The sequence below is a fragment of the Orbicella faveolata genome, unplaced genomic scaffold (genome assembly GCF_042242905.1).
Source record: "Orbicella faveolata isolate gen_17 unplaced genomic scaffold, um_ofav_v1 contig_25, whole genome shotgun sequence".
Classification (NCBI taxonomy): Eukaryota; Metazoa; Cnidaria; class Anthozoa; order Scleractinia; family Merulinidae; genus Orbicella; species Orbicella faveolata.
This window is the reverse complement of record NW_028301553.1, coordinates 21,608,055-21,623,058: the sequence shown is the minus strand read 5'-3', so window position 1 is coordinate 21,623,058 and position 15,004 is coordinate 21,608,055. Positions and strand designations below refer to the sequence as shown.

Here is a 15,004-nt window from a genome sequence, read left to right as displayed (position 1 = left end):
AGACTTGGTAGACCTGCTCTTGTTAGTAGCTCACTGTAGGTCTCCGATTTGGATTTAAAGACTGCCCTGAGTGCGTGCGCTTAAATTCTCTCTATTTTCTTCTTATCGGATGATTTGCAAAAGTATCATACGATATCACAATATGTTAGGTGGGGTAAAATATTGGACTTGTACAGCTGTAACTTTGCGGATCATGGGATTAAATTACGTAATCTCAACAATACCTCAACCTTACAGCTCGTTTTCTTGCAAATATAACTGATGTGATCACTAAATGTCAGTTTGTTATCAATGGTTACGCCGAGAATTTTTAGATAATCAGATGATTTGACGTCATGTCCATCAAAATTCCATCGTCAATGCATGCCCAGGGGTTTTCTTGGAAGGTTCTGGATCAATGGTAAAGATCTGGTATTTCTGAGGGTTGGCTTGCAGTAGGTTCTCCTTGTACCATTGTGACACTGCCTCTGTTTGTCTCCTGAGAGTTTGGGCGGTCTTCTGTATACCATTATCATTAGTGTATATTTGATGATCATTAGCATGCATAAATAGATTAGCAGACTGACTATGTAGCGAAAGATCATTTTGGAACAAGTTCCAGAGTAGAGGCCCGAATGAGGAGCCTTGCGGACACCCCCTTTTTTTGTTATTTCCATGCGCTGTGCGCTTCTTGTAGTTTTACTCCGTTTCTTCTACGCTCAAGAAAGGATCGCAAAAGATTCAGTGATGTTTCAGGAAAGCCGTATGCTTCAAGTTTCTGAATCATTAGTGCAGGGTGCAGCAAATCAAAAGCTTATGTACACGGTTCCATAACACTAGGTAATGTCGCTTATACATTATGTCATGTCTGATCCTGTAAAGAAAGCTTGGTGTCCTTTTCACGATACATAATTAAAAGGAACAAATTTGCTTGTCGAAGAAGCGGAATTACGACTGCTGATCACAAAGGTTTGGATATATCGCAAGCAGGAAACATTACGAGAGATACTGCAAACAGCATATCAATAGTAAGTGCAAGTGGAGAACTTTGTTTTATTGCAAACTAGCTTTATTATCTTGCAAAAAAAAAAAAGGAGTGAACGCAAAGAACAGTATGAACCAAAAAGAACACATGACGACTGACAGATTCAAAATTTCAGCAAAATAGCAATTTTGAGTTCAGGAACTTAGCCCAGACTTACATCTCTGTATAATCAAAGTAAGAAAGGCACATCTATTTATTCTGCCTGCTGAAAAATACTGCGCGACATTTCACTGTACTCTGTCCCTGAGTACGGTGGCGGCTGCCTACCAGGTCCAGACGAGTTGTTAAATGATAGGTTTCGACTGGTCATCCTAAAAAAAAAAAATAAAACAACAATTTTTATCAAAGGCTTAACGATTATACTACATCAAGATTAAACGTTGGGAGGTATAAATTCTCTCATTTCTGACAATCAGCTCTGGTTACTTGGGCTGGAAGTGTCAATTTGCAGAGGAAAAGGTCATGGGTTTAAATCTTAGTCTCTACAACACAGGCCTGCGACAAACTCAGATTACAAGCCACCCCGTTTAGACTGAATAATGTTCCAGTTCTAAACCCTCGCGGTTTACAGATAACTCTCAATAATGGTACAGGCAACATAAGATGAAATTTAACAAGTCTGCATTTGTCTCACTCAAGAGCAACAAGACCAAAAGAATTTACGAATTTCCTACTTATCATAAAAAGTAAATCAAGGACCACGTAAAGGAATTACTGTTAACTTGATTATCCTGTGCATTTACCCAAAGGGGATTTTGTTGAGAACTCTCAAAAAGACCCAACAAGAGCAAACTGTGAAGTGCAATAAATCCTCTTTATTTCTACAGCAAAACAATGTTTATCGATGACCATGGTGAAGAGTTGCTGTTATGTACTGTAGTAACAGTACAATTCAATTGTTTCAGTTACAGTGTATTTTTAAATTTGTATGAAAGGCATATCTCCTACTATTTACACTGTGGATCGATAAAATACGTTTTGTTCGCTGAATGACAAGAAAAGACCAACATGCCAACTTGCCTCTAGCAGACTCTGTTAGGACTAACTGGTTGGAAGATTGGCACGTCCGAGTTCTTTTATATTGAAAGTTATGATTTGACACCACTCTCACTATCTGGAAGTACAACTATTTTGAATAATTTCCTGTTCATCTTGGGATGTCAAGATAGCCAAGGCCTTATCTTGTGTCATGAATCAACACTTCTCTCCAGTAATGGGTGCTTAAACCAAAAGTAACATTCCTTTCCTTTTGAATTATCAACATGAACTTGACATATCAGTTAAAACAAGGCACTAAAATAAATCTGTAGTCAGCGCGCAAGCAATCGTTGAACTATTTCCACAAACTACTTAAACTATGTGTCATTTCTTTTTCTTTCCTCTCCCCAATGGTATGCTTTGTCTAAGCTGCCTTCTGTCACCAAAAAACAATCTTTGATTGGTGATGTCAATGAATGTTGGATTACTTGGTTTCTGACAAAGGGAACTGGAATTGTGATTGGCTAAGCACTAGTCCAGAGAATGTTGTAAGATGGGGACCCCAATAATGGCTGCAAAGTGACTGCAAACATGAATTTAGAGCATCTTCTACAAGATCAGTCACATTTTCTGCCTGCCATACCTGTCTCCTTGCTACAGTAATTGGAGCATACTGTGTTTCTTCAACATATGCTACATTGGCTGTACCGAGCCGTGAAGGGGTTGGCTGCCTGTTAATACAAGACTTTAGTGAGTGTTACTCTACGACCGAAAGAGACCAAGTTAATAATGCAACATGGCTTTGCTCTCAAACACGCTCAATTGTCGGAAAATTGTTAATCTATTTACAGTTCGCAGACGTAATCATTTGCATTAAACAGCTTGCACGTGTACAAAAAAAAACAACAACAAAAACACAATTAAGTAAATTAAAATGTCTTGCTCTGTCGAGAGTAATGATACATGTAAATATTGTCTCAGGACTAGGCAGTACAATATATAAACTTCAACAATTTAGCATGAACAATTAAATGTACATGTACCATGTATGTTTCACACGGTTGTGCAGTGTACGTATGCACTTCTGGTGTAAATAATGGGAAAATGTTTCTCACTATAACCAAGATGTACAGTTAACCAAACTACATGTACAGTGCGTATGTACTTGATAAAACAGGTTATAACAGGTACACAATTTGACAGGGTAACAGAAGATAAAAACAGAGTTAACTTACATGCGATAACCATCATCTCCACTGCACGACTTGCCACCTTGAATAAATCAAAATGAGTAAACCTTTTTGTCGTCGCACGGAATGGACAGCGTCAAATTAAATCAGCATCAAAATACCTCCCCTCCCAACAACCGTATCAAAAATAATTAAGTAATAATTAAAAATAATTAAACTTTCTCAAATGTAAGAGCTACTGATGAAAAGTACTTTGCTTACCTTTAGAAGCACCCCTATTTTTCGACTTCCTTTTGCAAATACAGCAGACAAGGATAATGATGGCAACACTGATGGCAAATGCAATGCATCGTCCAACGATACCCCGCAATACACTCTCTGAGAGGCCTGATCCACGAGCACCAATAGAAGGAGGTTCTCTTTTATCCTCTGTGGTTGGAGGACTCGCTGCAGAACAAAATTGAAACCATTGATAATGACAAATCACAGATGTGATTACATTGTATTTCCAGCATTAGACTGTCCTTGTCTGTGACTTCGCATTGACAACTGTACAGTAAATGTCAGCATTTAAACCACTGGTTTACACAACATAACAGATACATCGGTGTAACTAATCGCCTGAACAAGAGGAGTAAAAAAAGCAAAATGTCACAGAACATTATGATAACTCAATATGATAATTTAGAACCTGGGAAAATTGAAGTTTGAGTATCTGCCGGTATGTCAAGGAGAAACTATTTTGGGTCTGGGAACAGTTTGCCAAAGTGATAACAAATGAGGCGACCATGTGATGACATAACATCTCAAACTTGGTGACACAAAAAATTCCATTTTCAATCCAATTTTGTCGTCAATAAAAATAATACAGTAGCTCTACTTCATTTCCGGTATTAAATTTCTTTAATCATATTTCCACAAATAGGCGAGTCTTTGTTTGTAATATTTCTCTCTGATCAAGCTACACAAATTTAAACTTTAAATATTGAAACTGCATTGTTTCATTACAAGTAACTGGCACTCGAAACAAACTGAAGACAAAACTCGGATCACTGATTTAAATCACAAGAACTATTCAGGAGCGAGGCATACACAATAGTTGCCACTCTCATTTAAATCTGGGATCTGTTTCGATCCGGTCCGAGTTTTGTACCTGCCATTTTATTACTGCCACGATGGATAAACATTATTGACTTCACAATCATAGTTGACTGTCAGTGATGATTCCAGAAATGTGTAATGAAAGACGACGAGTGGCTCGCGATCGGTTCAATGTTTCCCCGTAGCACCGAGTTAACCTGCACGTGGGTTATACAAGCGGGCTTCCCAACATGGCAAAGCCTGCCTGCAGAAAGAAAGGGGGCTTTGTTGGTTTTAAGAACTCCTCATTCTAAGCCGGTGAAATGTGCAATGCTTTCGCGTGTTTATAATGGATTTGTTACTGTGAGTTTATTCCATACAAGCTCTTGCAAAATTTATCTGGTGATCTACGCGTGCTCATACCCCGTTAACGAAACTGCCTGTATAAATTGAATTTACTTTTCTTTTCTTTGACAGAAGACGACTCATTCTTATGAAAATCTTCGCGTTACGCTAGTCAGATTCAATCTGCAGTCAACTTGTTTGCATAACATGACTGAGGTGCGATGTGCTCGTCATTTGACAAATCCCTGAGACAAACTTAGGAAAACGCTTCATCCAGGTGTAACTTTTCTTTAACTATAATCACAAGCATATTAACATTAATCAACACTTTGGCATACTTACACTCCGTTGTTCTTGATGGTGCCGAGAGTGTATTGGGTTCAATGGTTGGATTCAAATGACGGTCAACCGTGAATGAACCAAGTTTTCCATCGTTTAATTCATCCGTCAATGGTTTCAAAGGATCACTTCCTGTTGATCCAAATTCAAGCTCCACAACAGCATATACACTACCAGATCTACAGATCAAAAACAATTAAGAGTGCCTGCCTGTAAAAATCAGACAAATTCTTAATTTCGCGGCAAGGGTCGGAAATTCGATCTCGCCCATATTCTTATGCTTGACAGTAAGCGATGTACATAGGGCGTTAACCTTGTGTAAACAAAAGCAAACTTCTGCTTTATGTGTGACGAATGGTGAGAGATCGACCAGAAACACGTCAAATCGGCTTTGGACCTGCTTTTTACAGCAAATGAGGTTAGAACATTTCGAAATTATCAGCTCTGTGTCTATTTCAACTTAACATAGGTCAAGTCATGTTGCGCATGCTAAAATATACGTCTAACCCGTAAATTGAAATTTGACGACGGGATGGTCAAATATTTGCATTTTTGACGTACTTTGAAAAGCTCTCGCGTCGCTCACAATCATTTGCCCAAAGAAATTTTTACAGGAATCTGTAGACCATCCTTCTGCGATTCAACCACCAGAAGCTTTATCCATTTGAAGGTTTCGCACATGGTGGAAATTAATTATATTCACGAAGTACTTTTAAGTGAATGAAATACATGTCTTCGAAATTTAATTATTTTGCACCCAAAAAGACAACGCAACATTCCCTAAAGTCAACCCAGTACACATTTAAACATTGCACAAAAATATTTGAGTGTTTTAAAGACGGAAGAATGATGTGGTTTTGCATGCGAGGCTCTCAAACTTGCTTAATAAAATGGTGCGTCAAATGACGATTTTAACGGAATTTGGTAATTTGCATATTTCTTTGAAATATAAGGATATTTTACCAAAAAAACTATCCAGTAGTTTTTGTCATGCCCTAGCCTATCTACCATGAAAATATGAGCGAAATCGAATTTTCGACCCTTGCTGAGCTATTTCCCATTTTTATGGACAGGGACTCTTAACATCAATAACTCGTCTGTTGACATACACATACTCATGAACCTAAGGTGGTTTTGATTGGTAAAACGGTTCAGTTCAAATAAAAGCTCTCCAGTAACAAAAACACCGCTGGAACAATCATTTAAAAGTAGTATTTAATCAACACATACATGTAACTGTACCGAGTTTAAGCTGAGTTTAAAGACTTGACTGTCTCAAGCTTTAAGCTATTATTCGAAGAGCAGCACGTACCTGTCCAATTGTATTCATGAAAAACGTTTTTTACACTTTCTCGTGCAGATAAATGTAGTAAAGTTGTTGTGTAAAATATGTTAGTGCAATTACCTGAATTCTGCAACATCCACTCGATGCAGTTGTTTTTCAGGATTGTCAGCATAAGTACTCCAAATCTAAAGGCAACCAAAGGGAAAGTCAATATGTTTAAAAGTAAAGTGTAATTCACAACAAGACTGAGTACAACAAAATAAATGTCTAGAAAGACAATAATGAACAGTTTAAAATCAGTTGATTAAAAAAATACGCGAAAGGAAACTACGACGTTTCGAAGACATCTTGACTTCAGTATCAAGAGAAGAAAATAACGAAAGAGACGAGACCCCTTAATAAAAAGCGACTATATATGAAAAACAAAAATAAAGAAACTATTTACGTTGCAAAAGTAGGGGTAACATTAGAAACAACATTCCAAAAATCAAGGCATCACTTAAAATGTTTTGAAAGGCACAAATTTAAAAAAACACTAAAGGTGCTATTTACGAAAATAAGGCTATACACCATGACTTTCAAGTCATATAATTTTGGTGCCCATGTTTAATACGTAAAATTAAAATAACTTACTGCTGATAACAGGTTTGATTCTAAAGCCTTGAACTCAACTGATGCTTGATTTCCAAAGGCTCGGTGGTATTCCAACTCTCTCCGTTTTGCAATCACTGCCTGTAAAAATGATTTAAGTTCACCAATTTAGGTTCAGCGAAAACCTAGGCCAGTGGTTTTCTTTTTTTTTTTTTTCGGCACTTGATTTTGTTGCCTAGAATACAGCCTGCTCATATAAAAAACTTAGACCAGACTAGAACTCTGCCCCACAGTGTGGGGGGTCTATGGTGATGCAATCAAGGACCTGTAATGGGTCTTATGAATGATTAAGTCACACGCTCAAAATTACTTACGTACTGACCTACCTACCTACCTACCTACCTACCTGTATGAACTGAAAAGTGTCAACTGTCAGCTGAGTTACCTGTGAGTGTCTGAAAGATATTCTGTTACCGTCTGAAGTTTATACTGAAGAATTATTGTTGGTTATACTCAGTCTGTTAGTCCTAGACAAATTTAATAACAATACTTTCCAAAGAACTAAAAAAAGTAACTCAAAACAGTTTTCTTTGAAACTTCACGTGAATGCGTGTACATGATTTTATTTCTATGTATGCCTCAAGTACAGAATGTTTAGAATACTTACATTTTATGTTAACTATACCAATGGCAGTAGCATTATCGCCAAAACCATTACTCGCTGTACATATGTATGATCCTGCATCCTCCCTCTGTACAACAACCAGACGAAGCAAGTAACCAGAGGCATTGAACTGGCTTGCTGGGACGCCAGCTTTTGTCCAGGTGATGTTTGGATGTGGATCACCAGATGCATTGCATATCAGTGTATGGTTCTGTACAGACCTTGAACTAAGACTAAGTTGAACCTCACGAGTTGGGGCAACAGTTATTTTTGGAGGCACTAGAGAAAAGCACATACATGCATGTTAGAATGCAACAGCAACCCATCGTGTTTCTATTTAATAATTAGAATATAAGCTCGAGATTTCTATCGCGTGGTAGTTGAGGAGTGAGCAACAAAGTCAACGCATAGAAGTCAAGAGCGAATAATCTATATGTTTTAGTATAAATCTACTCGTCTACTACAACAAATCTAAATCTACTGAAAGATGGGTAATGATCTAAATAGATCACGCAACGTGAGGACACTGATAATTGCATCACATTGTGTTGGTTTTTGTGTGAGCGCCGTTGCGATTCATTCAAGATATAAGCCGATTTGACGAGTTAATGAGATTTAATTAAGACTTAATGAGCAGAGTTTTCTGATGTAACATCACAATCAAAAATATACTGATGTAAAAATGTCATTTGGAAGCCGCGTTTCTTAATCTAGAATGACAATGACCAGAAAGTTATGAAAAGTTAAGCAAAGGCTTGTTCTCAGTTGTTTTGACAGGAAAGCGGCTGGTAGTAACACTAAACACTTAAAATTTTATAGTATTTTTTGTCTTCGCTGGAATCACCTCGACTAGTGAACTATGAAAATAATTTTCACATACACTTCGAAAACGCAAAGAAGTGGCGGAGATTTTTTAACAACTGTTAGGCTATTCACTATTGTCAGCAGAATAGGCAATCATTATAGCGTAGCCAATAAGAGAACAGCCTTCATGGCAGAACACTAGTAGATTTATATTAGATAGAAGTGTAAAAAATGTTCACACAATTTCTTTCCTTATTAACATATGACTGAGAAAATTACTTTAGAAAGATTGGCTGAGAGCAGGTGAATTGATCGCTAATTTTTAATTTCCACTACGGTGCTACTACAAGTTAAGGCAGGGTCGTTGGTATTCTTCTCAGTCACATAGTAATCAAACGTTTGTATGAAACCTTGCAATCCTATCCCTAATATTTTTGTTAAATTCCTTCACAGTGCACCCACCCAGAGGCTCTGGCAGTTTTGAGTTAGTCTTAGAGAATTCTCAAATATTACTCAAGGAATATTTTCTTGTTTTGCACTCACATTCATATGATTACCTACATGTACAGGTGCAGGTATATTTTTTAGGTGTCGGTCTTCACCTTCTGAACAATGTTGTGTCGATTTTTGGACATCATTGCAAATTGTCAGCTAAATTTTCATTCACTTGTTTTTGTTACAAGCCTTCATATGATTACCTGCGTGTACAGGTGCATATATATTTTTAGGGTGTCTGTCTTCACATTCTGAACAATGTTGTGTTGATGTTTGGATATTTTTGCAAATTCTAAGCTAAATTTTCATTCAGTTGTTTTTGTTATAAGCCTTTTTAGTTCAATGTTTCATATCAAACTCTGTGTATTAACTGAAAAATGTGCTGCGGCCTGTCGATTTCTCATCCATGTCACTGATTATTCATCGATGCCATTCATTACTCATCGACTAACTACTGATTACCAATTGATTACTCATTGATTGCACATATATATTGTAATGCCGCATATCTATTACTACATCCCGCCATTTTTTCTTTATTTCAACTGATTTTCCTGTTATAAATCCTACTTAACCGTTGCACCTAAATATCTTTGTGATCTAGTGCATGTCAAGGAAAAATCCGGCTACAACGCGCGACCAAAAGACGGTATAAAACGAAAAAGTCTTTAAGTTTTAATTTTTAATTCTCAGTAGTCATTGAAACTTTTTGACTTTTAGGATTAGTTTTATGTTTTATATCATGGTGTAAGGCACACTTGATCATTTTATTGAAAGTTGCGCTATATGTTATTAGTATAATTATTAAAGCGAACGGTTCGCAACAATAATAACAGGCAAAAAGGAATTGTACGTGCAAAGTTAAACGGAGAAAATAACTTAATCAATAGGATTCCAAGACTTGTCTCTCCGCTATTACAGTGTACTGGCCATTTGTGACAACAGCGAAATTGCGAACACGAATTAATTGTTTGTATTTCTAGATTTTCGAATTGGAATGGTTTGTGCCATATTGATGACTAATCAATGTCCTCAATGCCTAAATATATAAATATAAATAATGCAATTAATGACTAATCGATGACTGAACATTCTTTTTCCTATCGACAGGAGATTATCAAAGTAAGTACCTTGATAATCTCTTGCTATAGATTATTCATCGAATAGCGATTGATCATCAGCAATAACCAATTCCTAATCGACTGATTACCCGTTGCAGATTAGCTACTTGATATAGCATATGAACACGGAACATAATCAATGTACATCAATAACAAATAAACCAAAAAAAAAAGTGAAAAGCTCATGGCAATGTTGATACAAATGAGGTCACTAAGTATAAAGTCGAGCTATATCGATCTGTCCGAATACGTACCGCAATCATTGGAAATACAAGGCCGATGACGATCGCTACGGATCAAGCTTAGTGACCTTTAAAACTATTTTCTATACATCGTCCGTAAGTCGTTGGTTGACTGGCCGCTGTGGAGAGGTTAATATAGCAAATGAGATGCACGGTTAGTGGCCACCGTTGCCGATGTTGTCACTGTTAGCAGAGTTCGGCTGCATCCGAGTGAATTGGAACCCACACGGGAAGACGTGGAAGATGCGAGTCACTTAAGATTACGACAGACCTATTGTAACGTTGTACTGAAGCATTGTATTGTAAGTATTTTTCATTGTACGTAGTGTTTTTTTTTTGTTTTTTTTGTTGTTTTTTTGGTCTGTTAGTGTGAAAATAAAGTTAAATAAAAAAAATAAAAAATAAAAAAATAATAAAAAAAAAGATTACGACAGACGACGATAAGAGATAAAAAAGTAATTCAAGTTGGTGTTCGTGTTCGTCATAAATTTCAGCTGGAAGCTAGATGGACAGTTAGGAAAAGTTTTTTCACTGTTACAGGCATCTCCGATACTAGCAAAGTAAACAAAACGTTAAAACATTTCCGCGTAACCACATACTTATTTATGCCTACGACTTCTTTAATTATTGTTTGCGGATGAACAACAGTCCTCAACAGAGCAAGACTCACAAGACTGTATGCATAATTAAATTTCGGTTTATGCGGTATATATCCGCGAATGTAAGTAGTTATCTAATTTTAAATACTGCCATGCGCGGATGTCAGTCGTTTAGCCTACAAGTCGTTTCGCCTACACTACCGAAGTCGTTTCGCCTACACCGTCTGAGTCGATTCGCCTACATTAAAGTCGTTTCGCCTACACTTTAGCCGAAATTTTTTTTGCGAAGATAGATGAACATCACTGCCTACAGGGAGCAGAGGAGTCGTATTTGACCGTATTTCCAGTTAAATTCCACGTAAAGTTGTAGCGCGAATCGACTTGTTGTTGATTTAAGAGATTTCAACAGACGCGTAACACGATGCATGTTAAGTGGAATCCCGATTCTTAGCAGCTCCAAGGGAAACAAAAATTGGTTCGAAAAATCGGAGATTCCGAAAAATCGCGAATAAAATTACAGTGTTTGACTGAGTAGGGGAAACGACTTTTGGTTCGAGTTATCGGCAGGTTCGAGAAATCGGGATTCCACACAGTTTGATCACGTACAGTTACTTGAATTACTCGATTCGCGTGCATAACAAAACAAAATACGAGTGCGTGACGAACTGAACTTAGTGTCCTGTTCGCTTCGACGAAAACGTAGGCACACACACATATCATTTCGAGTTAAAGGTGAAGTTTAATTCTCTGTTCTTTTGGCACATGACGAGTTCCTGTTAGTGATCTTCAAGTTTATTGGCTCGTTTGTTGAGACAGAGCGTTCAGTATAGCCGTGCCGTCGCTGTGAAAATTAGGGAGCTCAAGAAAACACGACTGCGACGCCGAGGACAACGTCGATTAAAAAATGATTTTATATTTTAACTACGAATCCTGCGGTACCCTAAAGTCATTTACTTTGTTCGTCACTGTCAAAGCTATCACGAAACTGAATATAGGACACACCGATAAATTCGAAATATAAATATAAAAAATTTGCCGTCGTGGTTCACGTTCTCCAGACAACGCAAAATTTCGTCATTCCACGTTGTTGTTTTGCAGAGGACGGCAAAGAAATGTACCAAGAATTATAACGCAGGTGCACAGCCATTGTTCTCCTCATTAAAACTTTTGTTTAGCGACGTTGCCGTTGCCGTTGCCGTCGTGGTTTTCTTAAACTCCCTTATATATTAACTCTTCCGAAAAACATTACTATAATTATTGTAAACCTATATAGTAACAATAGTAGTAATAAGTATTTAGTGTAGGCGAATCGACTTCAATGTAGGCGAATCGACTCAGATCGTGTAGGCGAAACGACAGAAACAGAATTCAGCTACTGAGAACTCGTTACTAACCTTTCACGTCAACAGTTGCTCGGAAAGTTTCCTCGAGAAATGCACCGCCATTGGTGGTGTAATTTATCGCGAGAGTGTAAACGTATTTATCATTTCCTTGGACGTTGAAAATCTTCCGCTCTTGATTAGCACGAGCGTAATACTTTTTCTTATCTTTGAAGGGCGCGCTCATAGTAAAGCCCCCTTCAGTGGCGCCACGTGATGCTATTTGGTCTACTTGAAGACTGCCAGGTCTCTGTCTCCTGAAAGCAAAGCTGAGGATGGTTTCACCAGCATTACCGCCGCAAATGTTCCAGTTGAGAGACAGTGCATTGCTGTTGACTCCTAGCACCACGATTTTAGGATCGTCAGGTTTGACTTGACACACGCTGATTCTGAAATCACATCACACAGAAAACAACATCCTCAGTGGAAATTAGACGCCAATTTCAACTGTATCTAGCAGAGAATTGCCTGAATAAACGAATTTAAAATATTTTTCATTACGAAGCTTACCAGATTGCTGCAGTGCTCCAAAAAGCCAAAACGTGGCCAACATCCATCGAGTAACACAGCCAAGAAAAGCATTCATTTTCTTTAAAGAAGCTTAAAATTGAAATAGGAGTTCCTTTAGATGACAAATTCAAGGAACATTCAACAACAAGGAATGTTCGTTATATTTGATGAATGATGTCATAGACGCCAAGCGAACAGGAAACGTTTTAATGGTTCCCAGTGCGTAAAGCGTTTCAGAAGCCCGGGGTACTTACTTACCATTTGTCACGATGGTCCGATGTTTTACCACAACACCCGAAATGAAATTAAATGACGGCAAATGATTCAAACTGTAGACTATTTCATACAAATGTGCTGGTGGAATTTCAGTAGATAAATGCGAACGAGGGTCCGATATTTGACCAAAATGTACCCAATATGTTATTACTTGACGACAAATGACGCAAATTATGGACTATTAATTGTTTCACACAAATGTGCACATGGGATTACATTAGATAAATGCGAACGAAGGTCCGATATTTTACCACAACACCCGAAATGATATTAAATGACGGCAAATGACCTAAACTGTAGACCATTTCACACAAATGTGCAAGTGGGATTTTAGTAAATAAATGCGAACGAAGGTCCGATATTTTACAACAATGCGCCCAATATGCTATTACTTGACGGCAAATGACCCAAACTGTAGACTATTTCACACAAATGTGCAAGTGGGATTTCAGTAGATGAATGAGAACAAGGGTCCGATATTTCACCAAAATGCACCCAATATTCTATTATTTGACGGCAAATGACCTAAACTGTAGACTATTTCACATAAATGTGCAAGTGGGATTTCAGTAGATAAATGCGAACGAGAGTCCGATATTTGACCAAAAAGCACCCAATATGCTATTACTTGACGACAAATGGCCCAAATTGTGGACTATATAATGAATGATTAAATGAATGATTATGGTTGTAGCTTAATCATGCTGCGACCGTTAAACCCTCCTTCCTAAATTGCAAAAAAAACAAAGCATTTTGTTTTATTCTCTCTCATTTACATTAACCTGAACTCTTTAATGCTTGCAACTTCACGCTTCCTTTCCGTGTGTTCGTTGGATGCCCAAGGTTTGCATTTGCTTTTAAGTGTAGGGCTTTGTTTACATACATGCAGTTCGTTTAAAAACCAGGAACATGTTTTTATTTCTGAATATAAAGTTACATCAATTGGCGTCACCTCTATAGTCTTGTAGTCATGCTTAACATTAACTTGAACACAACGTCAGCAAAACAGAAAGTTTCCTTTTCGAACCTGGTTCAAAATCTAAAATGATCTCCCCGTTTCTTAGACTATCTGCTGAGCACAATTGTACATATACTTGCACAGGTTATAATTTATCATGCCTTATGCGAAATGAACCTTCAACTGGCCCGAAACGCATCCCACATCACAGGAAAGCGTTTTGTGTCCTATTTTAACATCTTCCTAAAGGGGAAATTGTTGTATTAACTGGTATCAAGAAAAAGGACATTTCAATCTCTCTTTAGAGAGAAACTAACCAGCCAAACATCAAAGTCGAAACACGAGTACTCCATCACGAAGGCGGCATAAGGCAACAGACAAATCTGAGCAACCCAAAGATATTTCTATTGCCTTTAACACTGTTCAGAATTCCAGCTTCCTTCTCAAAGTGTCACTTTATCCTGTTAATTCACTCAGTTCTCGACTTCTTGAAAACACCATTGTATTGCACAGTCTGCACATCAGTTAATTTGAAATCTGCCAAATGAACAGACCCAAACGTCCCGCTTCCAAGCTTGTCTTTGATTTGTACCAAGTTCCTTTTACAAGTCCAATCCCTCGTTTAACAAATCCAATCCAATCCAATCCAATCCAATCCAATCCAATCCAATCCAATCCAATCCAATCCAATCTCTTTTTACAATAAGGCGCCTGAAAAGCTGGAGGAAAAATCGATATGGCTACATCACCCGCTCTGATATGAAGTCTAACATTTTTTCCTTCTTTGCTAACGTCGAAAGTATCGCTGCTCGCCGTAATGGACAGAACTAAGAGACGAAAAGACACAAAACGTTCTCAAATGTCGTAAAAGACCGCGAAGTGGCAGTCGAAGAGAGCGCGAAGTCCGAGACTCCTCAAGCAGGCTGGCGGACCTGGTGGGAGGTAGCCCAGTACGGGTAAGCAAAAGAGCAACATAGCCTACCCCTATTGCGTCAGCCTTTGTTCTGGGTCCGTGCAATCAATTTTAAATTTTGTATTTTGCATACAAAATTGAAAATTGAATCAATTTTAAATTTGTTATTTCGCTTAATGAATTTCCGATTTTCGACTTGAAATAAAATTGA

General features: G+C 37.7%; 1 long non-coding RNA gene and 1 pseudogene across 2 annotated transcripts in view; both read right to left on the bottom strand.

Moving 5' to 3' along the window:
• LOC110068324 (uncharacterized) overlaps positions 1 to 13,095 on the bottom strand; it is a 31,944-nt gene extending 18,849 nt beyond the window's left edge. The window contains exons 1-2 of the long non-coding RNA XR_016208641.1: positions 12,905 to 13,095; positions 12,647 to 12,736 (exon numbers count right to left, since the gene is read on the bottom strand). This is a non-coding gene — a long non-coding RNA (uncharacterized LOC110068324). The remainder of the gene's footprint in view (positions 1 to 12,646; positions 12,737 to 12,904) is intronic.
• Positions 109 to 12,634, bottom strand: LOC110068263 (uncharacterized; annotated as a pseudogene). Its single transcript, XR_016208447.1, has 10 exons — positions 12,615 to 12,634; positions 12,152 to 12,525; positions 7,500 to 7,775; positions 6,875 to 6,973; positions 6,362 to 6,426; positions 4,960 to 5,135; positions 3,454 to 3,639; positions 3,238 to 3,274; positions 2,646 to 2,733; positions 109 to 1,335 (listed from the first exon to the last, which is right to left on the bottom strand). The product of XR_016208447.1 is annotated as an uncharacterized LOC110068263 (transcript).
• Positions 13,096 to 15,004: the final 1,909 nt, after the last annotated feature.